The sequence below is a fragment of the Ictidomys tridecemlineatus genome, chromosome 15 (assembly GCF_052094955.1).
Source record: "Ictidomys tridecemlineatus isolate mIctTri1 chromosome 15, mIctTri1.hap1, whole genome shotgun sequence".
Classification (NCBI taxonomy): Eukaryota; Metazoa; Chordata; class Mammalia; order Rodentia; family Sciuridae; genus Ictidomys; species Ictidomys tridecemlineatus.
The window spans coordinates 22,155,047-22,179,605 of record NC_135491.1 but is presented as its reverse complement, the minus strand read 5'-3'; the positions used below and the strand labels follow the sequence as shown (position 1 = coordinate 22,179,605).

The 24,559-nt window shown below is 43.1% G+C and overlaps 2 long non-coding RNA genes across 6 annotated transcripts in view; one reads left to right on the top strand and one right to left on the bottom strand.

Moving 5' to 3' along the window:
- LOC110598688 (uncharacterized) overlaps nt 1–24,312 on the bottom strand; it is a 35,697-nt gene extending 11,385 nt beyond the window's left edge. For 3 of the 5 annotated variants that reach the window (XR_013430828.1, XR_013430825.1, XR_013430829.1), the window contains exon 1: nt 22,159–24,310. This is a non-coding gene — a long non-coding RNA (uncharacterized LOC110598688). Of the gene's footprint in view, nt 1–22,158 lie in introns of all 5 variants that reach the window. The other 2 variants (XR_013430826.1, XR_013430827.1) reach the window with 2 other exon arrangements.
- Nucleotides 21,913–24,247, top strand: LOC144370837 (uncharacterized). The gene is made up of 2 exons (XR_013430830.1): nt 21,913–22,365; nt 23,613–24,247. It is a non-coding gene; the product is annotated as an uncharacterized LOC144370837 (long non-coding RNA).
- Nucleotides 24,313–24,559: the final 247 nt, after the last annotated feature.

The window sequence follows — 24,559 nt, the reverse complement described above, 5'->3', positions numbered from 1 at the left end:
ATTTCTTTTGAATGTGTAAGCACTAATAATTTTGTATCGTCTCGATCACATGATCCTTTTATGATAAGCAAGTGTACCTCCGTACCCCCATAGTACTGGGGATTGAACCCAGGGGCTTGTGCACACTAGGCAAACACTCTACCATTGATATATATCCCCATTCCCCCCCCCCACCTTTTGTTTTTCTTTTGTGGTAGTAGAAATTGAACTCAGGAATGCTCTACCACTTAGCTACATTCCCAGTCCTTTTTATTTTGAGACAGGGTCTCACTAAGTTGCCCAGGCTGGCCTCAAACTTGTGATCCCTCTATCTTAACCTCTCGGGTAGCTGAGATTACAGGCATGCATCACCATACCCAGCCCAAGTGTATCTTTTTTCACTGGCACTGTTACTTATCCCGAGTTTCCAGCTTGATGTTTGTTTGTTTATTAATTTATTTTCGTAAAACTGGATAATGGTCCCAGGGGCTTCCACATACAAGGAAAGCCCTCTATCACAGAGCTACATCCCAGCCCTTTGTATTTTTTTATTTTGCAGTAGTATCATTGTTTTGTTTAGGCTGGCTTTGAACCTGTTATCCTCCTCCCTCAACCTGCCTAGTAGCTGGAATTACAGGTGTACACTAACCATTTTTCTTATTATTAGTGTTTATGTGGTATGTATTTTTTAATTCTTATACTTTTTTTAAAAAAGTATGATTGATATAAATTTTTTCTAGGTAGCATTTATTTGGATCTTGCCTTCCTTTTTTTAATTGTTTATTTTTTAGTTGTAGTTGGACACAATACCTTTATTTCACTTATTTATTTTTATGTAGTGCTGAGGATCGAACCCAGGGTCTCGCATGTCAGAGGTGAGAACTCCACTGCTGAGCTACAACCCCAGCTCTGGATTTTGCCTTTCTATTCAGTATGACAATCTCTGCTCTTTAATGGGAGAGTTTAGATTATTTTATGTAGTATAACTCCTGACGAGTGTGAGTTAAAATTTACTATCTTGCTGTTTGTTTTGTTTGTCCCATGCATTTTTGGTTCCTCTTTTATCTTTTTCTTCTTTTCTTGCTTTAAGTATTTAAAAATATTTAATTTATAAAAATAAAAAAACTGTTGGCTTATTGTTTTTAGTGATTGTTCCATGGATTACAGTACATATTTTCACAATCTACTTTCAGAGAATATTGTATTCTTGGCAAATAATGTAACAACCTTAGAACAAGAGGTTTTCTCTTTCCCCTCCCATTCTTTTGCTGTTTTTCTCAGTTTTATTTTTGTCTTAGTTACCACTTAAATTTTTTAAAATAAAATGTTTATTATAGTTACCCACATACTTACCATTTTTTGACTTTCTCAGTATCCACCTGATGATATATTTTTTTACTTGAATAGCTTTCTTTAATACTTCTTATAGTGTAAGTATGCTGGTAATACATTCTCTCAGGCTTTGTTTGTCTCAAAAATCTTCATCTCATTTTTATTTTTTGAAGGATCTTTTTGCTAGGTATAAAATTCTAGGTTGCCAGTTACTGTTTTCTTTCATTACTGTAGTTTTTTTTTTATTGTCTTCTGAGACATCATGTTTCTGACAGAATGTTAACTCTCATTCCTACTTTTTTTTTTCTGTATGTACTACATATTTTTCTTGGATGCTTTAAAGATTTTTTGCTTATTTACTTGTGGCTGATCATAATTAAAATGTTTCCCAGCCTGGTGCCAGCTACAACATTGATCATATTCTAGCTTCCAGCCCCCTTCTCCTTTTAGCCTGACCTTGTAGAGCTTCACTCTTGGCAGGCACAACTTAATATTAAACAAGTGACATGTGAGGACTCCTAAGCAGATTGCTGGAGCTCCTCTCTGTACCTCTCCTTCTTCTGTGGTTTTCTATCTTGAAAATTCCAGCTGTTCCAGGCTTCCTGAACCCTGATCCCTTTTTCCTCAAATCAGTAGGTCTGCTGTTCTTTTTTATAAATATTTTTTAGTTGTTGATGGACCTTTATTTTATTTATTTGTATGTGGTGCAAAGAATCAAACCCAGTGCCGCACGCATGCTAGGCAAGTGCTCTACCACTGGGCCTCAGCCCCAGCCCCGGCTGTTCTCTCCTTAGTCCCTGCTTTATAGTCTAGAAAGTCCAGTATTCCTGAGGCTCATTTTCTCTTTCACCCTTCTCTTGGAGGTCAGTCCTTTGATGTCTATTATCGGTATGAAAAGCATTGTTTCATATGTTTTGTCCAAATTTCTAGTTGTTAATGTTTATTCCATTATGAATGGAAATAGAGGTCTTTATTCGTCAGAAAGAACTTATGGAAATTAAGCTGAACAGTTCTAACAAAGCTCTTTTATAAGACCTACATTTTCTTAGAACCTTGGGCTGTGTGGTTGTGTTTCATTGCTGTGATCAAAATGCCTGACAAGAGCTGCCTCAGAGGAGAAAAAGGTTATTTAGGGCTTATAGTTTCAGAGGGTTAGTCCATTATTGGCTGACTCCATTGCTTGGGCCCCAGGTAAGGAAGAACATCGTGTGGAAGGGCATGTCATAGGAAAGCTTTTAGCTCATGGCAGCTAGGAAGGAGAGAGAGAGAGAGAGAGAGAGAGAGAGAGAGAGAGAGAGAGAGAGAGAATGAATTCTGGAGGGGAGAGAGAGAGAGAGAGAATTCTGGAGGAGCCAGGGACAAGACATAATCCCCAAGAGCATGTCCCCAATGTCCTACTTTCTACAGCCATGCCTCGTTTGCCTGTGGTGGTCCATTCAAATTGTTAATCCATCAGTGGCCTAATTCACTGGTGATGTTATAGCTCTCAGACACATTTTTACATTTGAAATTTGGGGGGACATTGAAGATCCCAAACATAACAGTGGTGTTGAAAGATTCAGTCCAGAGGAAGTTTCCCTTGTCACTGTGTCATGGTTGCAATCGAGTGGACATTGTATGTAGGGTTCTAGCTGAAGAAGCTCTGGGTTTTTTTTCTTTGGCCTCAGGTTTTGGGGGCAGCAGTCACATTTTCCTGAGCCTAAAAGAGAGTTAAGGTGTTTCTCAAGAGAAGATTTGTAGATTGTTTGGTGCCTCCTATTCTGAAAGAAGAGACTGAACAGGGAGTAGTATGGTCTAAGCCAGATAACTCTGAGCTGGATGGAGAAATCTTTCTTCTTTCTTAGAAGCTGATATCTGCAAGTGTCTCAGCAACAACCAGTGGATTTCACTAGGAGAGTGACATCATTGTGCAATTGCCTATCATTTCTACTTCTCTGAGAACATTTATCTTTAAAATTATAACGATCAGATTTTTCCTTTATGTTCATATGCATACTTATACAGATGGAACACGCCGAACCTGAAATCTGAAATGCTCCAATATCTGAAATATTGAGCAGTGACATGATGCGACAAGTGAAAAGTTCCACACCTGACCACATGTGAGAGTTGGCAGAAAGAACACAGACCTTAAAAATATCATGTACAGTTACCTTCAGGCTGTATTTATAAGGTATGTGAAACACAAATGAATTTTGTGTTCAGACTTGGGAATTTTGTGTTCAGCCTCAAGAACACTGGACTTTCTAGACTATAATGCAGGGACTAAGGAGAGAATATATCTCCAAGATATCTTCATTATATATATGCAAATAATTTTAAAAATTCCAAACATATCTGACCCCAAGTATTTCAGATAAGGGGTATTTAACCTGAATGGCTGCCTCAAAATGATTGTTGGATACTTCCAAACTCTAAAGTCATTTTATGTTTGTAGCCATTGAGTGTTTTCTCTCTAGAGTTTGGGTTGTGTTTTTCTTTTTACACATGTCAGGTTATTTGGGATTTTATCCTAGATGTTGTGATAATATGTTATAGAGACACTGGTGTTTTAGTTAGCTTTCTCACTGCTGTGACTAAAAGACCTAACCAGAACAACTGTAGAAGAAGAAAAGTTTATTTGAGGGCTCACAGTTTCATAGGACACAATCCATGCAGAGCAGTTTCTATTCCTCAGGGCTCCAGATGAGGCAGAACATCATGGTGGAGAGAATGGTAGAGGCAAGTAATTCACAGGATGATCAGAAAGCAAAGAGAGATGACACTCACCAGAGAGCCAATATATACCACAAAGCCATGCCACCTCCTCCAGCCACACCCTACCCACCTTTGATCACCACTCACTTAATCCCATCAGGGGATTGATTCACTGATTGGGTTAAGGCTGTCATAACCCCATCATTTCTTCTCTAAACCTTGTATTGTCAAACATGAGCTTTTTGGGTCACCTCTCATCCAAACCACAACAACTGGATTTTTTTTTTTTTTTTTTTGGTATCAGAGATTGAACCCAATCACTGAACCACATCCCTAACCCTTTTTATAATTTATTTAGAGATAGTGTCTCACTGAATTGCTTAGGGCCGTCCCTGAATTGCTGAGGTTGTCTTTGAACTTGTGATCTTCCTGCTTCAACCTCCTGAGCTGCTGGGACTAAAGGTATGTATCACCATGCCTGGCTGACACTGGATTCTTTATATTCCTTTTAAGAGTACTGATTTCCCTCCCCCAGCTTTATTAAGATATAATTGAGAAAAATTATATTTATTTACAATGAATAAAACAATGTTTTGGTATATGTATACTTTATGAAGCGATTAAATCAAGCTAATCAATGTATGATTGCCTCTATACTTATTGTATGTCTATGTTAAGAACGCTTAAGATGTCGTCTTTTAGAAATTTGCAAGTATGAAGAGTATTGGTTTTTATTTAAGTATATAATAAACTCAGATGAACTCAAAACTGTAGAATCTGTCTCCCCTGCAGAGTATTGTAGTTGAAATTTCAATTAAATTATTTTAGCTTTAGCTGCACTGCTTGGTGATTGCCTCACTCATGCAAGATTCTGAGGTCAGCCAGAGATTTCAGCATTTTTATACACAGGTTTTAGGACTCCTCTTCTATGTCTTTCTCTCTTTTTGCATTTCTCCAGTCACTTTTCAGTTGCTACAATTACCCTGACCTCAGTTCTTCAAACTACTAAGACTTTTCTACTTAACGTTTTCTGCCTAAGAAGACTTTACTTTCAGGAATCATTTCTATAGTTCATTACTAAGGTTTTCTGTCAGGGTTCTCTGTGGAGCAGACTGGAACCTGCTCTCAGGCTTAAGCCCATAAAAAGGGAAACTGCCCTAGTGTTCTTTTCCTTAAAGTTATTGACTGTCCTCCAGAATCTTCCTTTCAGCCACTGTTAGGTGCCTTCTTGGTGATAGAATTCATGATTGTCTACAGAAGAGTTGATCAGGTGTGAGTTACTTGGCCATACCTAGAGCAGGATCTCCAAGGAGTGACACTGGATGACCAAGAACAACTTCCCTGTGCCAGTGTCACCAATGCCTCTCAAACACAGAAGGAATAAGGGGAGTAAAGGAAATTCTGAACTGACTGAGCTTAAATCTGACATACCTGAACAAAGTGCAAAGTGTCGGAGAAAACCTGGAACTGATTAGGTTAACTTCTGCCACCATATAAAATGGAGGTTCAACTTTTATTTGTAGCATAATAAAGAAAATTTCATTTTCCATCTATATATTGTGTTCTGAACATACTTTCTCTCCTCCAACATAGGAAGGCAAAGAAGATGGTAAGTGTAGGGTTCAGGAGAGACTTTTACCACTGTTTTTTTTTTTTTTTCTCCCTTCAGTAGAATTATGGGAGGAGGGAAGATCTGGAAAATTTCAAAGTTCAAGCTCTGACACCTGTGCTATGTCTTTTTTGGCTTGTTTTTGTTTGTTTGTTACTGGGGATTCAACCCAGGAGTGCTTTACCACTGAGCCATATACCCAACCCTTTTTATTTTTTAAGATAGGGTCTCACTAAATTGGAGAGGTTGGCCTCCATCACAGTCCTCCTGCCCCAGTCTTTTGAGTTGCTGGGATGACCGACAAGCTCTACCATGCCTGACATGTCTGCCTTTTTATAAAGTTGGAAAATAACTCCAGAAACAAAAGTGAAAGTTCTGCTGAGTCCCTTTATAATTTTTCCCCCTCTACTGGGGTTGAGCCCCCGGGGTGCTCTACAACTAAGTTACATCCCCAGCCCTTTTTATTGATTTATTTATTTTTTTGAGACAGGGTCTTGCTAAATTTTCCAAGTCTGGCTTTGAACTTGTGATCCTCCTGTCTGGCCTCCTGAATCGCTGGGATTACAGGCATGTGCAATTGTGCCCAGCTACTGTGTGCTTTTAATGAACTTCGGAGGCCACAAACTCTGCCTTGGCAGAGTGAAAAGGGGTGTGTATCTGGAAGTCCACAGCCTGAAATTCCATCCTAAACTGTACACCCCTCCTCAGGCGCCTGCTCCTCAGGCGCCTGCCTCTCTCAGGTCTCAGGTCCCATTCGCCTCTTCCCCATCAGAGTCATTTTTGGGGTTTGCAGGCAGAATCCTGGCTGTGGAGGGTAGAGCAGCTTGGTGCTCCGCAGAGGATTGGAGCAGCCTGTGACTTTGTTAGAAGAAAACTTCAGTCCTGGGCTGTTGAACCTGACCGGCTTGCCTACCCTACCTTATTTTTTTTCCTTTAAAATTTCTGTCCTAGATTCTCCTACCAATACTTTTTTTTTCCCCCCCTCTGGACTAGGATAGCATTGAGTTCTAAACTTCCAGTTTAGCAAGTCTGTTGGGGAAAGGGAACCTGTTTCTCAATTCTAGTGAGAGTCTCAGCACTGAGCCTCTTTGGTCTGACTTGAATCATGAGCTCACCCCTGAACCAATCAGGGAGATGCAGGGCTCTGGCGGGCCTACTCTGGTCATAGCTTCCCTCTTAGGGAATGGAGTTGTTTCCAACTTATCGCTTGGACAGAAAGGGACTTCGTCAAGGACAGTGGTGGGGCTCTTGTAATCAAGAGAAGGGAGAGAGAACACAACCATCAGACTCTGACATTTTAGACATGGGCCGGTCAGACACTGCTCTCGGCACCTTTATACGTAGTTCTAATTTTATTCTCACAAGAACCCTGTGAGATCAGTGTTGCGTAAGATAAGGGCATTGAGGTTCAGAGAGATTCGTATCTAGTCATGAGTCTGGCGGTCCTGGTTTTGAACTCCCTGCCTCCTGAAGAAAGGGCCTGACCTAGCCCATGACTTCTTTTAGGGTCCCCCACCCGCCACCCCCACTTCTTTCCCTCTGCCTTCCGTGCTGACACTAGCAGACTGCTGGTGTTTCAAAAAAGAGGAAAAATTGGCAATAGCCGTGAGTTGAGACGACTTGATAAAATATTTCTTGTTTTCTCAAGTTTACATAGACCAAGTTTTCACTGTTGCTATGGGGTGGGTTGGCAGAGAGATGAAAATAAATCTGTGTAATTTATTTTTTCCATGCGTCAAATATATTTCCGCTCGCTTCACACACACACACACACACACACACACGCACACACACGCACATGCATGCACACACACACACACACACCCACAAACGCACACACACATGCCCGCACATATAAGCTTTAATAAAATACTTAAACCCCTTTAATGCTCTCTGTGGAAGGAATAAATATGTACTGTACTTTCAACTTCTGTTCTTTGAAATACCATATGGTCTGCACTGTGAGCTTAAAATACTCTGGTGAGCGGATGCTTTCATGCAGTAGATAGCCAGGTGGAGTTTTTCCCCGCCAATCTCACAAGGTTAATTAATCCTTTAAAATAGAGCGCGGAGGGGTCCCAGCGTCAGGAACGCGCGCTGTCAGAGGGAGGCGGCCCGTTGGCCTGCGCTGGGGCTGAGAAGAGAGTACAAAGGCAGGCGGCGGGCAAGGTGGGCTGGGCTGGGAGCAGCCCTGCTGCCCGGTGGCGCCTTTGATGAGCGCGCTCAGTCACTCAGATACTCACAGTTTGCATCCTGCATAATCAGGGATAACAGGCTGATGGTTTGCATGAATAACTAAGTTTGTCATTGTGCCTAATTTTCCCTCAAAAAGAGTCCTCCCCCCATCTCTCAGACCCAATGCATATTTATAAAGGGCAGGGAAACGAGGCAGAGGACACTGGATGGTGAAGCGCCTGGGGAGGTGGGCAGCGTGGCCAGACCCCCGGATCCTGGAAAGTCATGTTTGTGCCGGGGCTGCAAGCTCAGAGTCGGGTGCAGAGTTCTGTGGAGCCTGGAAAGAACTGCTGGGGTGGGGGGCAGGCTGCTCTGCGAGCCCCCATTTGGGCTAGAATGTACTAGGAGTCTCCCTGTTCTGAGCCTTGGTTTTCAAATCTGCACAAGGAGCATGTGGACTCAGGTTTCAGGGTCCCCAAAGGGACTGCCAGCTCCAAATGGAGTTACACATTGTCAGAGGAAAAGGAGGGAGAGAAGCTGGCATCCATCCAATTACTTTAGAGGTGTGACTGCCTTTCCAGAACACCTGTACTGGTTCATGAGCAAATATTTCTTAGATTAAATCCTTCATTTATTTAGTGAAAATCCTACTTGCATTGTGCTGTATATATTTTGGTGTAAAAACTGTTAAATTTTCCATTTTAAATAGGCTATGGTTTTTGTGACCCTGTTTTGGCACCCCCTCCGCCCCCACTCTTTTTACATATCCTGGAGACCTCAGTGTAGATGGGCTTCTCCTTTCCCATGCCCCTGGGGGATCCAGGGATTATTTAGGTCGGCTGTTTCCGGAGCACTTTCAGACCCTTTCTCTCAGTGGCCAGTAGGTGGCAGTTCTGAGCTTTCCACTTGGCCACCCTTCTTTCACTGAAGTCACCCATGCCCTCAAGTCACTGCCACTGAGTCTCAGGTGCTTGCCGGGAAGCTCCTGACATCCAGTCCCTGAGATGTGTCTGGAAACTATTGGCCATCTATCAGCCCCTTCTCTAGACTGTTTTCCCTACCCCTCCCGTCCCTGTTTCCATGCTAAAGGCAATTTCCTGGAGAAATTGACATCTTACATCTGTACAAGGAGCATGTGGACCCAGGTTTCAGGGTCCCTTCAGTGTTCCATCTTAAGCGAGACCTGAAAGACGACAAAGTATTTCAGTCAAAGGGAACAGAATATACTAGGATCCAGAGAACCCAGACCCTGGTTCTTTCCAGAATTGACATGGTGCTACTGTGTCTGGAATGTAGAATATTGGGATAGGAGAGGGACTAGGAGTCAAGATGATACTTGATGCTCCTAGGAGCAGCTGGACCAGGGCCACCTCCGTGGAGTCTGGACTTTGTCTTAAGGGCAGTATCTTTTTACTCTTTGGAAAGATCACTGACCTGTCATCTCATTATCCCCCCATCCTCCACCCACTGACACATCCATGCCTCCTCCCACCTCACATGGGCAGAGAGGAGCTGCATGTCCTTCAGTTCCAAGGAGAGCAAAATATAGATAACTTTGCCATTCCCAAGGAAGTTTCCAGAAGAGACTGCAGAACCACTCCCATTGCTTTGGTGGGTGGTCATAGGTACCTCAGAGGATCCTGGATCATTATACAAAGGGGAAATTGAAGACTTCTCACTTCATCCTGGGCCACGTGGAGGGAGCATGTTCCCCCACATGGGGGCAGCATTTCCTCTTTTGTGACTATTAAGGAGCCCACAGTCCCTCCTTAGTAGGTGGCAGGTCAAGGGAAGGGGACATGGCCTGGAACCAAGGAAACAGTCTGTACTTGGCGAATCTGGATGGATGAGGGGACAGATGTAGGTGTAAATTGGCCATAGATTTTTCTGCCCAGAGGCATAGGCTCATTTGCCACCCATAGGCTCCTGGCCTATTCCACCTTCCTGTATCTGGCCCTGAGACCCAACAGGAGAGGCCCTTGCCTGTGTGACACATGATATTCTAAAAACAGCAGAGCCCAGTGCAGTCGCAATCATTAATTAATTAATGATGCTCCCCAGGTGTCTCCCGGAGTCCTTCTTCATGCAGGAGAGGGAGGCTAAGGCCACGGAGGCTCCATTCAGAGAGCTGTTGAATGACTAATGGCTATTGAGATATAATGTCCACTAAGTCACATCCGATTCTGTATTTAATGTTTAAATATTTAATTAATTAAATGTGCCAAATATTTAATTAAACACCATCAAAGCTACCATGACACTCCACTTTGCATAATTCAAAGGCAAGCCAGCCTTCTCTCTATGCTCCTAACCCTCCTCCTAACAGTACTATCAGTCCTCCTGGCTGGCAAGAAGGAAACTCACTCTGAATTCTGAGATTCAGGATATCCCATGTCCTGGACACTGTTGTTTGATTAGAAGTCAGACTGACTGTGCTGTAGACAGAGTTCCCTCCGTGACCACCCAAAGAGCTCTCCTGTCTTTTTTTTTTTTTCTCTTTCCCTCTCCTCTTCAAGTTGACACAAGCAAGACTTGCTGCTGGGCCCCCTTGGAGGCCAGATCTGCACCAGTCTTCCTGCCTGTGATGACATATTTTGGCCCTAGCTACACAGGTAGATAGGTGACCCAGTCTGGGCCAATCAGAAACCTTCCCTAGGATTTTTGTAACTGAAGTTAGAGGGGTAGCCATCAGCTCTGATTGTTCTCTCTGGCTCTGTTTGAGGAAGTATGCTAAGACTGCCTGAGGCCATGTTCCCTGCCACTAAGAGAAACGAGTCTTAAAATATAGTGAATCTGACATGCAAAGAGAAAAGAGAAAGCTCAAGACAGTCCCACAGTGCTCTGATCTCTGCATCTAGCTGTTCCCAAAGACAGAACTACCCTGTTTTTTTTCTGTGTTAGGATAGGTGAGTCAATAAGTTCCCTGTGTGTTTACACCAATTGGAATCAGTTTCCTGTCACTTGCAACCAAAGAGGTTTGATCAATACACACACCCCGATTGCGATCATCTGGCTTATATGCTGATAAAAATAACTTAATTATTTAACTGGACACGATACTTGTGAGTAGCTTAGAGACTTGCCAGCCAACTATGTTTAGGTTCCTTGAATATGCCCTCTGTCTTTCGGAATGAAAGAAGGCATCTGAGCCTGAAAGAATGAGTCCCTCTGACATCTCTTACTCCTGCTGATGAGATCTGCATGCTCCTGGAACTGCTGGATCCAGGGGCCCAAATGATGTCACTGTTTGAACTTTGGCTCTGCTTTTTCTCTGTTGATTTCATTCCCCCAACAAAGCTTCCTTTTGTTGCAGCCCCAGTGGCTTCAAGTTTACATTATCCTTATAAAAAAGATATTCCCGTGGAAGAAGGAAGTTTTCTTCCTATTGGAAGCACAGAAGTTCTAGCATCAGCTCTGATTGGATGAGCTTTAGTTATGTGCTGTTCCTGAACCAATCACTGGCAGTGGTTGGAATACATACATAGGCTCAGTTGAGGCGTGTGTTCTCGGGATGAAGGATGTGAAGTAAGTTGCACTGGGTAGAGGAAGTTTCCCCAACCAAGGCCACAGTGTTCTTTTCACAGGGATATTGAGTGGATGGGAGCAGAAAGGAGAAGCAAGTGACCGTAGTGACACACTGCCTAAAAACCTTCCCACCCTGGAAGTTTTACCCAGAGGGCACCCTCGAAGTGAGGGAAGTAGGGGTGAGGCTGCCTCAGGAAGGGAGAAAGCTTGGGCAAATTATGTGTTCCACACTAGAGAAACATTGGGATGTGGTCATTTCTTTCTTTCCTTGTTGGTAGACGCTTCTATCAGGGCGGTTATATGATGTGGACTGAGAGGAGGCAATAGGGGTTTCTGACCGAACCAGCTCAATTTATTGAGAAAGCACGTACGGTTTACCAGGCAGACACTCTTGTGAGATTTGGGGGAGACCCCCTGGGCTGACTATTCATCTACCTGACCATGCCCCGCCAAAAGGAGATTTGTGAGGAAGGTTCTGAGTATAGGGATGTCTACCTCAAAGAGAAGGGAAGGAAAATATTCATGGATCTCAAGCCAAAGAATTGGGAGTCACTGATAATTGATAACAAATCAAATGGGTTATAGTAAATAACACCTACTATGCTTTTTATTGTCTGAATATCCTAATGTTTCAGTTTTCTATTGGTGCAACCATCCCATAAGTTAGTAGCTTCAAGCAACGGTGATTTATTATTTCTAATGATTCTGTGGGTGGCTGGGCTTCCCTGGGCAGTTCTATTCCACATAATGTCGGCTGGGGTCACTCAGATGGCTGCGTTCAACCTGGGGCTTGGCTGAGCTGGAATATCATGTTCATATTACTATCGTGTCAGTGCCTCTGCTGGGGAGGAGGCTGACTGGTTGTAGGTCTCTTTCTGGGCAGGTTTTGTACTTCTCATATTGTAGTGTGGTCTTCAAGACAGAGACCCAAATCAAAAGCTGCCAGTTCTCTCCAGGGCTAGGCCCCAAACTGGCTCAGTCTCACTTCTGTAATATTCTATTAATCAAAATCAGCTCATATTCAAAGGGAGGGAAATTAGACTTCACCTTTTGATGGAAGGAGCATCATATACAGGCGGGTGTGGTAGAGTTGTTGGCTGCCATCTTTGGAGACCATCTACCGCACCGTACTGGCACGTGCAACCCCATGAGGGTAAGGATTTTTATTCTTCTTCTTTATTCATTGATGTATCACAAAAGAAAAAGGAAAAAAGGAGGGAAAAAAAGAACCTATCAAGGAAAAACAATAATTGATACTGGAACAGTTTCTGGCACATAGCATACATTTGATAAATATTTGTTGAATAGATGAGGCTGATTTTGCCAATATTCAGTTTATATTTAGACTCATTCCTGGAACACAGGCATGAAACTGAATTTGTACAGAGGGAAAGCAAAGTGGTAACTATATTTCCCAAGCTCTCCACACATATACACAGCCTTCTAGAGAACATGAAAGAAACCAAAAATAAGAGAAGCAGAGATGGGCTTCCTGGAGACCTCTCAGCCTGGATGCTGTGCTGTGGGAATTCTGCTTCTCCCTTGGCCTTAATTTTTCTAACTGTAAACTTTTTACATGGGTCTCATTGACTGAACGGGCTGGAAGGGCCTTTTTAGTGATTTAGTTTTACAGTCATGTTAAGTTACAGATTTAGTCATTGATTTTTACATTTGATGCCATGTGCCAGGCACTGTGCCAGGTTCTGGGACACAGGAAGAAATAGTACCTTTGCAGCTACATACATAAACAGGTGGCTTAGTCCATTTTCTGTTGCTATTAACAGAATGCCTGAAACTGAGTCACTTAAAAAAAAAAAAGGCTTATATGGTTCATGGTTCTGAAGGCTTGTAAAGTCCAAGTTCAGTTGCCTCCGATTGGCTTCTGGTGAAAGCTGCTCCATGCATGGCAGAAAAGTGGAAGGGCCAACGGGCGTGTGCAGAAGAGCCAAAGCATAAGGGGTACTCTTGCTTCACAAGAATCTGCTCTTGAGGTAACCATTCCAGTTCTACAAAGCAGGATATCTCTCCCACCAGAGGAATTTAATCTAGTAATGAGGATTTCATCTCCTGACCAGAACACCTTCCGTGATACTCCACATTCTAACCCCGCTGCATTGAGGAATTAAGTCTCAACATGAGTTTTTGGTGGAGGCAAACCATCTTAAAACCATGGCAACAGGTAAATGCAATCAGCACATTGGGAGTGGGTGGAACACGCCACCTTCAAGATTTAGGCAAGACTGATTCAAACAATCTCAGACCAGTGGTTCTAGCCTGGCTGTCCAGTAGAATCCACCTGCTATAGAGCTTTTAAAATGCTGATGCTGAAGCGCCCATCTCTAGAGATTCCGATTTAATTGGTCTGGAATGTGGCCTGTGTTTAATCTATTTTAGAAGCTTGCAGGCAATTCTAATATGCCCCAAGCCTTCTGGTTTATATTTCCAGCCCCTGAAGAATTCCTGGTCTTCTCTTGGTTCCACCCCCCGCCCCGCATACCCTGAAATGCAGAGTGCAGCCTTTCTCCTTGATTTCCTCTCCTAAATGCCCCTCTGCCTGCAAAGTGCAGTGAGGCCAACTTGCCGTGGAGGGCTGGAGAAGAAGCAGGATTTCCTCCTACCATAAAGGGACCTCTCTCTGTCCTGTGTCTTTCACCACTGGAAAAAGGAATTTGGCAGTCAGTGGATCACTGCTGGCCTCAGGAAATCTCAGGATACCACCAGCCCTCAGCAGAAGGGGGACATGTACCAGTTTGCTCATTGCTCAGATAAGGGTTCAAACTGCCTGAAACTGCATGCTGGTCTGTTGCTGCCCAGAGAATACCTGCAGCCTAACGTGCATGGGTGTCAAGGTACCCACAGCTAGGTAAACTAGCATCCGATCTGAGAATCCAGGAACCCGAGGGAGGAAGTCCAAACTGACAAACCAGAAGAGTGGGCACTACTGAGGAAGGAAGAGAACCATAGCAAAAAAAAAAAAAAAAATTATCAGGGAGATGAACTGATGGTGGGAGAGGATTGTCAGGACCTGAGAAATCTTTTCTCAGTTTAAAAATTCAGCCAATGAACTCAAAGAAAATGATCACTGCAGAAATAAGTCAATGTCCTGAGAGTTAAAGTGCATGAAAAATCTCACCACAGTGCAAAACCAGAAAGAGATTTGGAGGACAAATCCGGGGATCTAACATTCAAAGGAGAGGGGCTTTTAGAAAAAGAAAAAAGGAGGGGAAAAAAAAGAACATATAAAGGAAAAACAATAATTGAACAATTAATTAAGGAACATTTTCTGAGCTGAAGAAAGCCTTGATTAAAGAGGCTGATAGAGTTCCAGGAAGGATTAATTAAAAAAAGACATAGACAGACCCTGGTGTAATTCCGGAATTATAAACTTCCAGACAAAAAGGAGGATTCCTTACAAAGGGGAAAAAAACCAGGTTAATATAGGCTTTCTTAACTGCTGCCTTGGAAAATGGAAGACCTGAGAGTGGGCACTGATTTCACTCTTGAAGGACAAGGACAGTGACCCAAGAATCTTATTTCCACGTAAGGTATCATCTACATATCAGGGCAATGGCAAGGGATTGCAGAGCAGGCCAAGTCTTGTACCCTGTCTAAGGAAAAAACTGGAGAAATGCCATACCCCCAAATCAGATGAATTGGGGCACAATAAGAGAAACCAAGTAATGACCTGGAAGTGGAATTTGGAATGAGGCTAGACACTGGGATGAAGGAGAGGTGGAGCTTGGTATAGAGGAAAGAGCAAGGTAGGGCTTCTTTCTATCTTAATGAACCACAAGAAAAACATCTAGATGGGAGGGTGGTTATTTGAAATCAGTATATCTATGTGATAGCTTAGGAAATATGTTCACAAATTCTTTGATGATCTTCTCTTCAAGAGATGGAGCTTAATTTCTCTTTCTTAGGAATTTGGGGGTACCTAGGTACCCACTTTAACCAAGAGAACCTAAAACAGTAATTAAGTGTGAACAAGAGTAGGCGTAAAAGTCACCAATACCTCTCTCTTTGTCTCTCTCACACATCACTTGATCCATGTTGTGAGCAGCCCCATGGAGGGAGGTCCTTGAGACAAGGAACTGTAGCCTCTTGCCAACCGCCACATGAGTGAGCTTGGAAAGGACCCTCTAGTCCCAGTCAAGCCCAGATGACTGCATCCTTGGTGGACACTTGATTGAGGCTAATGAAAGACCCTGAGCCAGGACTCTTCAGCTGAGCTGCTCCAGGACTCCTGAAATTATCAGGTAACTAATGACTGCTATTTTAAGCTGCTACATTTTGGAGTACTTTGTTACACAGAAATACATAAAATATACTCAGCCATAAAGAAGTATGAAATTATAGCATTTACTGGTAAATGGATGGAATTGGAGACTATCACGCTAAGTGAAATAAGCCAACCCTCAAAATCCAAAGGCCAATCCCAAAGCCGAAATTTCTCTTTGATATACAGATACTGACTCACAGTAAGGGTGTCAGGGGTGGAGGGAAGAAGAGAAGTTCTTTGGATGAAACAAAGGGGAATGAAGGGAAGACAATAACTTTCCTGTGTTCATATATGAATATACAAACTGTATAGCTCCACATCATGTACAACCACAAGAATGGGAAGCTATACTCCATTTATGTATAATATGATGAAATACTTTCTATTGTCATGTATAACTAAAAAGAACAAATAAACAATTAAAAAAGAAATATAATAATATCTTTAAATAAATAGAGCTTTCTACAATTGTTAGGGAGAGAAAGGTAACTGTTCTGGGGGTGAAAGTATTATGGGATTTTTTAAAAGAGTGGTGATAAACCTGAGGCAGCCAGCAGAAGATGGTAAAGAGGAAAGAGGAAAAATAACAATAAGTTGGTAAGCATAATATAGAAAGTATATACTAAAATTAGTAAACATAAAATTAAATTCAGGTAGTTTAACATAATATATATCATCTACCATAATAAATTGGGAATTTTCTGACTGGTATTGTGGCATATGCCAGTAACATAGTAACTCTGGAGGCTGAGGTAGGAGGATTGGAAATTCGAGACCAGCCCCAGCAACTTAGTGAAACCCTGTCCCAAAATAAAAAAATAAAAAGGGTTGTAGCTCAATGGTAGAGTGCATCTGGGTTTAATCTCCAGTAGTGAAATAAATAAATAAATAAAATTACAAATTTTCCTATGAAATTAGAAAAAAAAGAAATTCAAGTAGATTCTATTTACAGAAGATGCATCAAAAATAAAGATACAAATTAATTGTTGAGCAAAGAGATACCAGAAAAAATCAGACAAAAAGCAAGTAAGGTGACACATCGATTATCCATCAATATGGAATTCAACGGGTAAAGTATTGAACACGACAGAGAAGGAAATTGTGAAACTTGGAAGGACTATTCACTGAGAAACTAAAAACCTTCATAAACACATATGTACCAAACAATTTGGTAAGCAAACACATAAAGCATAGGACTCTTCAGGTAAAATACAATTACAATAGGATGTTTTGATACAAAGGGCAAATGATATGACATTCTGTTATTCAAGTCTCTTCAGTTAAGAGGTTGCTTTGGGAAACAAGAGTACTTCTAGTACAATAACAATGACAATGATGATGATAATAAAAAATAACACACACTGAGCACTTAATATGTGCTTGTCAGATTCTAAGCACTTTACAGGTCTTAATTCTTGCAGTCCTTCCCACAAACTGTGTGTCATGATTATTACCTTCTCTTTGACAAAAGTGACTGTAATCATCATTCTTTCCACCTTTGTACACACAACCTTTGCAATATGACTTTACTGTTTCTCCTCTTAAGCAGAGAAATCTATTTTTTTTTTCGCCCCGTGAATCTGGTCTGGCTTTGTGACTTGCTTTGATGATGGAATGTAGTATAAGTTACTTTTTGTGACTTCTGAGCTAGGTCTCAAGAGACTTTGCATCTTGCATTCTTGCTTAGAACACTTAAACATTTCCACCATCATGTTAAAAAGGTGAGTTCAGCCTTTTGAAGACTTATGATCCAACACCAATCACCAGAGGTGTGAGTGAGCTGTCTTAGATCAGCCAACCCTGGTTGAGTTCCAGATGACCGTGGCTGCATGAAGACCAGCAGAGCCTAGTCCAAATTGTTAATTCATAGAATCATGAGAAAATAAAATGGTGGTTGTTTAAAGTTTTGGGAGTGATTTCTTTTGCAGAAGTAGATGACTGATAAACCCTCCCCATTTTGCAAATAAAAAAAAAGATAGACATAGAGGGGTTGAAAAAGTTGCCCAAATTTTCATAGCTGATTCACAGTTTGAATTCAGGTACCAATAAACTGAACTTTTACAAAATTATTGTCTGCTCAAACATCCCTCCAGGTTACTTGTCTATCCCAAGCAAATGTATCAATACTTTTGATGATCAGCCTCTCAATGATTGTAGAAATAACCACATAATACATAATTATCCAAGTTAATTGCAAATGAGACCATGAGTTTTGAAAATAGTAGTGTATTAGGATGTTTTAAGAAGATATATTAGAGAATTGCTAGGTTACATGCAAAACCACTGACCAACAGAGATTAGTAAGCAACAGGGAAGTCTTACCAGAAATATAAAGGAAATATTTTTAAATGGTTTTATTATTATGACAAAAGTTGTAATTGCTATCCAAAATTCATTCTCTCTTTCTGACTGGAACCCATTTTTGCTCAGAGTGATGATGTGCTCAGTTAAAAATTCTCACCTCCCATACTCTTTTGCAGTTAGGATAACCATGGGATCATGTTTTGGCCAATGAGTCTGCTTGTGGGGCTTCTGTGAAACTTTTCCTGATAAGTAAGGAGGAGACGAAGCAAACATTTTTCCCCCCTCAGGTCCTGCCTGCTTCTTTGAATCAGAATGTGGGTATGATGTCTGGAGGTGTAGCAGCCACCATAAGAAGGCAAGGAGAAAGAAGCAACTTAAAGAGAGTAGAGCCAGGACCTAGAGGAACTGAATTTGCAGTTCTTTCCATAAGCGACAGCACTGGCTCAACTGTTTGACTTTGGATTTTTTTTTTTTTTTTGTCATATGAGAAAAATAAGTGCCTATTTTGTTTAAGTTTCTAAATTGGGTTTCTGTAGAGTGCAATCCTGACTGCAAAGAATTGAGAGGCCCTTAGGACAATAGCTAAAACCATAAATTCCCTTTTGCAAAACATAATAGTATTGCCAAAGTCAAATGTGAACCGGGGGTTGTCTTGTCATGTTATCACACGATTTTATAAGATACATTATACTTCAGAAAGTCATTATGAGGTTTATTGTTTTGTTGTTGTTGTTTTGATACTGGAGATCGAAGCCAGGGGTGCATAACCACTGACACACATCTTCGACCCTTTTTATTTTTACTTTGAGACAGGGTCTCCCTACATTGTTTAGGGCCTCACTGAATTACTGAGGTTGGCCTCGAACTTGTGATCCTCCTGCCTCAGGCTCCTGAGTTGCTGAGCTTACCGATGTGTGCCACTGTTTTCAGCTGAGGTTTATTGCTTTTATGCAAAGCAAAAACTTAAAAATAAGAAGTATAACAAGTATAGCATACATATGGGAAAGTATACTGAATTTATATTTATTTTAAAAATTGTTACATTTTTACATTTTAACCTAAGTTTCAGTAATATTGGATAATTACTTTTTATAATATTTAGTTTTACTTCTCAGTATATAATAGCAGTAAAGTCTTTTTGCCTTATGAATGAAATTTTGCCCTTCCTTCAGTAGATTCACTATAAAATGTTTTCTTCTAGTACAAGTGTTCTTGGATAATGATGATGTCCTATGTCTTCCAGAAAACAGAAGATCTTAGTAGACAAGATTTGAACAGTTGAGTTAGGAGCTTAGTTTAATTGTTATAGGTTTTACTCTGTAAGCAGAGAATATCCCTTCTTCTCTTATGTTCCCCGACATCAAGCATGTTCTTGTCCACAAGCAAAACTTTAGACAGTCTCAGTAAAATCAAGATTCTACATGTCATAGTCTCTGATCATGTCTCAGCAAAAACAGAAGGCAAGAGTTTAAAAAAAAAATGATCTTCCCCCCAAATCATTAAGGAATCACAAAGGAACTACATCAAAACCTAAGGGACACAGATAAAGCTGCAATCAGAGGAAAATTTACAGTACATAAATTATTTGTCATTAAAAATAAAATGAGAAAATTCCATTTATGTGTTTAACTTAGGAAATTAAAATAATACAAAAGGACACACAGTAGGAGGGAATTAATAAAAGTAAATGTTGAATATAATGAGACAGAAAACAAAATAATATAAATAAACCCAAATATGATGCTTTATTAAAAAAACAATTAATTACATGGACTCCCCTCAAGGGAGTCCTTTCTTTTTCAAAGGAAAGGAAAAAAGCAAAAACATTATGAGAAATAAGAAAGTAGTTACAGGGGCTAGGAGTATAGATCAGTGAAAGAGCGTATGGGAAGTGATCAGTGAAAGAGCGTATGGGAAGTGCACGACCATGGTTCAATCCTCAGAACCAAAAAATAAAAAGAATAATTTCTAGAAAAACATACATTATCCAGGTTGGCTCAATAGGTAGAAACGTGTTAGCAGATAAAGAACCATAAAAGAGTTGAAATGGCAATAGATGATCTGCCCTCAGAAGGACAGCTTATTCCACATTGTTTCAGAGAACCTGCCAATGCAATAAGAGAAGAAAATGAAACAAGTGGCTTATGTGAAAAAGGAGACCAATACAATTCCAATCACTCAGGTCCTCAAAAATGCCCAGGCATTGTGGCATAGTGAGAATGTGTGTTTCTCTGTCATTGGTTCTTGGGGCTTCAGCAGTGCAGCCAGCTCCTTGGCACTTCAGCCTTGGCTCTGTGTGATTGGGGATAGAGAGGTTTGGGAGTGGGTTGGGGAGATGGTCAGAGGTCTTCTTGCCACCCCACAGCCACAGTCCAGCATTTCTAGGAGAAGGGATGCCTACTACAGGAAGGCATGGGCACCCAGAATCCCTTCCCTGTCCTCTCCAGGCCAGTGTCATGGCCCCTGACATATCTTATGACATATTCCTCTCCCCCTGCAGGCCACTCATGTAGACCCCCAACTCAGGGAAATCTCTGAAGGGTGGGAAGGAGCTTCCTTCCTCAACCCATTTTCTCTCTTAAGGGATTGTATTTTCCAAAGCTGGAAAAATACTTGCAGCCTTCTCTCTCTGGCTTCTTTACTGAGATGATAATGATCAAGGAATGGCCTAGCTGCCCGCATTGGGGGAGGGTAGGAGAGGATGGGGATGGGAAAATGACAGGTGGAGGGAAAAACATGGGTTAGTATGTAAAACTCTCCTGCCACAGTTTTAATTGTAATAAATAATGTTCAGTTACTCTGCAAAATATGTAGCAATTTATCCTCCCATCAACAGTGACTGGGGTAGGTGTCTACTGCCCCATATCCCCACTAGCTCCGAATGTTGCTGCTCTTTTGAATTTTTATTATAGTCATGGATGCTGTCTTCATTTGAATATTCCCAGCACAGGTTTTTTCACATACTTATAAGACATTTGCAGCTCACCTTGTATGAATTTCTGGTCCTATCTAGGTCCATTTTTTTTTCTATTAGGGTTTTGCATGTTTGTTTTCAATTTGTAGGTGGCCCGGTAAAGAGGTCAAGAAGGCCTGGTAAGTGAGGCTGAGCAAATGAATAGGACAGATCACAAAGGGCTGAGCTTTTGAGTTCTTCCTGAAGCAAGGGGCAGATCAGATTGACTGAAAGACCCAAGGACTCAGGATCCCACAACCTGAGGATGGTTCAAGATTTGGGGATGGGAGAGAGGAGAACTATGCAAGATGGGGGGGCAGATCAGCATTATGGTTGGGTGCTCAGAAAAAGAAAGTAAACAATGAAATAAGTGCAATAAAATATAATAAAAAGTAAAATGCTAATGAATTGAGAAAATATAAGACAAAGGCACCATGTCCTGGGGTAAGACATTTCATGTTTCCACACCCTGTCCTGTGCTTCCTCCCTTTCCAGGCCCACAGCAGTCCTGTGAGTGTGCATTAATATTCCTGTTTAACCAGTGGTCCAGGGAAACCTAGAGACGCAAAGTTACCCAGTGCAGAAGGAGGAGTGACAGAGCCAGGAATGACTCCACGTCACTGTCTTTTGTATTGTTTTCCTTCATTATACAGTGGTATAATGTGGAGGGTTGGTTCCAGGACCATCCTGGGGTATCAAAATCCCTTAAATACCCCCCCCCCCCAAATTCCTTATATAATGGTGCAGTATCTGCATATAACTTTTGTATCTCCTCCCCATACTTTAAATCATCTCTAGATTACTTCTGATACCTAATACAATGCAAATGCAAAGTAAATGGTTGCTGTATTATATTTTTTTGGGGGGGGGATGTCAAGGAAAAGAGTATATGTTCAGTGCAGATGAAGTGGGGGCAGGAGTATTTCCCATCTGCAGTTGGTTGAATCCACGGATGAACTAAAAGATACTGGGAGCCCAAAGCATGGTTTTACTTCATTGTTGATTCTTTCCTAAGCGCTAGAGAATAAATGTGTTCAACTGCAGATTTCACACAATAGGTTCCCTGTATGGGCTACCAGTGAAGCCCTAGCTTCTGATCCTAGGCCTTTGGGCCTGGCTGACACGCCCTGAAGTCTGGTGGCATGTGGCAGCCCCTGGAGCTGCACATGCAGCTGTGGGGTCCTCCAACCTATCCCTGTGTTGGCTGCAGGCTGAGGGAGGCAAGGACTGGGCACAAGTGCACAAGGCCAGGTGGGCTTTCTATGGCATTATCGGTTTTTGTACCGCTAACCTTGAGGTACTTACGCTTTAGCTCCTTAAAGGCTACAGCAGGAACCGCCCTCCTCACTTTCTCTGGCTCTCTTCCTCCATCTTCCGCTTGGACTCCTGGAGTGCCTGTGACTCCTCGGGGCTTCAGTTTCCCGGTCTGGAGTCAGGCTAGAGGGTCCCAGGCACCCCTGACTTCTCGGCCCCAGTTTCCTGTTGCAAAGGATCGTTTCCCCTTAGCCCCAGGTAAGTTCTGGCCCCGGCAGTGCATTGCTCTGGATAGCAAATGGCCTGACGAGGCCTCCAGCTGCCCGAGGTGAAAGCCTGGCTCTCCGTTCCTTTCTCTGCATCCCAGACTTCCACAGAATCCACCCCAAGTTAGCTCAGACTGTGCCCGTGGCTGCATGAGGCCTGCACCCACTCTTAGCCAAGCGCATCATTTCCAGCACTCCCGGCCGGGTCTGGGCGCCATCGGGTATGGGGTTTGGTGGGGGCCCAACTTGAGCCTTGGAGCTGGGAGACCTCAGGCAGGGTCGCGCTCTGCCATCTGCCACTCGTCTGAGCCAATTTCCTTGGAGGTCGAGTGAGGTGACAGATCCCCCGCCCTCCCTCTCAGGCGTGAAACTAGAGGTGTATGAGCTGGGCTGGCCAGGGGGTCGGCGCTCCCAGGGCGGCTGGCGGGCAGGCGAGCCTCTCCTCCCTCTCCGGGGGGGGGGGGGGGCTGCCCCGCGCCCGGTCCCCGCGGGGGTTGATTGCTCGTCGGGCTCCCCCGGCTTCAGCCCAAGCCAATCAGCATGCTAGCGCCGGGAACAGCATGAGGCGGCGGGCCCCAGGAAGCGGCGGGGGCTTCTGGGCCGACTCTGGGGTCCAGAGTTCCAGGCTGCAGGCACCTCAGGTCCTGTAGGCGGCAATCCTGCTCCCAGGGACGCGCCGCGGGTGGCCTCCACAGGCCGGTGCCCTGGCCTGGCTCCCTCCCAGAGGCCCGATCGCAGGGCGTCTGCTGCCATCTGGTGGCGGCTCTCGAGCAGCTGCGGCACAGCGCGGGGAGGCCCAGGGCCTGGACCAGGGTTTGCGGATCCCCCACCTAGAGCCTCGCAGACCCGAGCGACAGGAAGCTCAGCGCCTCCACCTCCGGTGCTGTTCGGGATTTTCCAGGGAGAACGCGAGTAATACACGTCGCCAAGGAACATACACAGTGGTTAGCGCTTGGGTCAGGCTCGCCACACCCCACTTGGGTGGTTTGCGTCAGGGCCTTTTACTTTTCGGAATCCCATTTTTCTCATCTGTAAAGTGGGGTTAGTGGAAGTGCATTCCTGGAGGCTTTGCAATGATTGCCTGGGCGTATGCATGCGAAGCTCAAAGCACATGGCAAGACCATGTCTAATACTTAGCTGTTGCTCCCCTAAAACCCCATGGGGACCACCTCAGACTCACCAGGGCAAAATGCGGGCGATATCATGGATTTTCTTTCTGTTTTCCCGTCTGTAAATTAGGGGATGCCAATGGGCTTGCCTCTACTCCCAGAAGAGGTAAACAGATGACTCAGCCACTCTGTGGACAAATCTACCTGGCGTCGTGGGTCTCCTGGGCCTTCCACCCGCAGGCTCCCAGAAGATGCCCTTCTGCAAAGACTCTCAGCTGAGCCCAAACCTGGAAGCTGTCCCCCTGGCCTCAAGTTTTATGGGCAAGGCTCACCTTCTGGGTTACAGGGGCCTGAGTAGCTTTTTTGGGAAACTTCTCTACAGAGTCACAGACTAAAAATCCCATTTCAGGAATTGTTTCTCTGACACTTTTCAAACAGAGATCCTATCCCTTTTATAAGATGATGGTAGATTTAAGGAAAATAAACACCCCTTTAAAAAGAAGAATTTATTTGGATCTACTGTCCCTGAGACCCAGAATGGCTCTTAATTTTAGGAGGCATGCAACTTTAATTACCTCTGAGTATGCAGCAAGAGGTGGCCCACAGAACTGGGTGTGACAGCCAGGTACATTCGAGGAAGCGAGATGTCTCAAGCAGCTGCTGACGCTGCTCTGCCTGTGAAAAACGTAGGCTCCAATTCAAAGGTATCAAATATTTGCCTAGCTGTTCAACATTTCTTCAAATAATATACTCACTACTAATTCATATCTAGACTCGACGTCTTCATCTCTCTCAGGCCTCCCTCCTGGATTAGCTGTCTTGTCTATTCTGGGAGAAACTTGTCCTACATTCTAAAAATAGGCTGTGAAGCCCGGACACTGGCATGTACAGTCAGCAAAGGCTTTATTTATTTATCTTGAGAGCCGTCCTCTGGGGACAGCTGCAATGGAGCCTGGAGACACACTCATCAAACAGCCAGTTGTGGGTGTTCAGGTGCATAGAGGAAGCTGGGAAGTCTGTGCTGGCTGCTGCATTCCAAAAGAGAACATGGCTGGGTGGAGTGCGCATGCTTGTAAT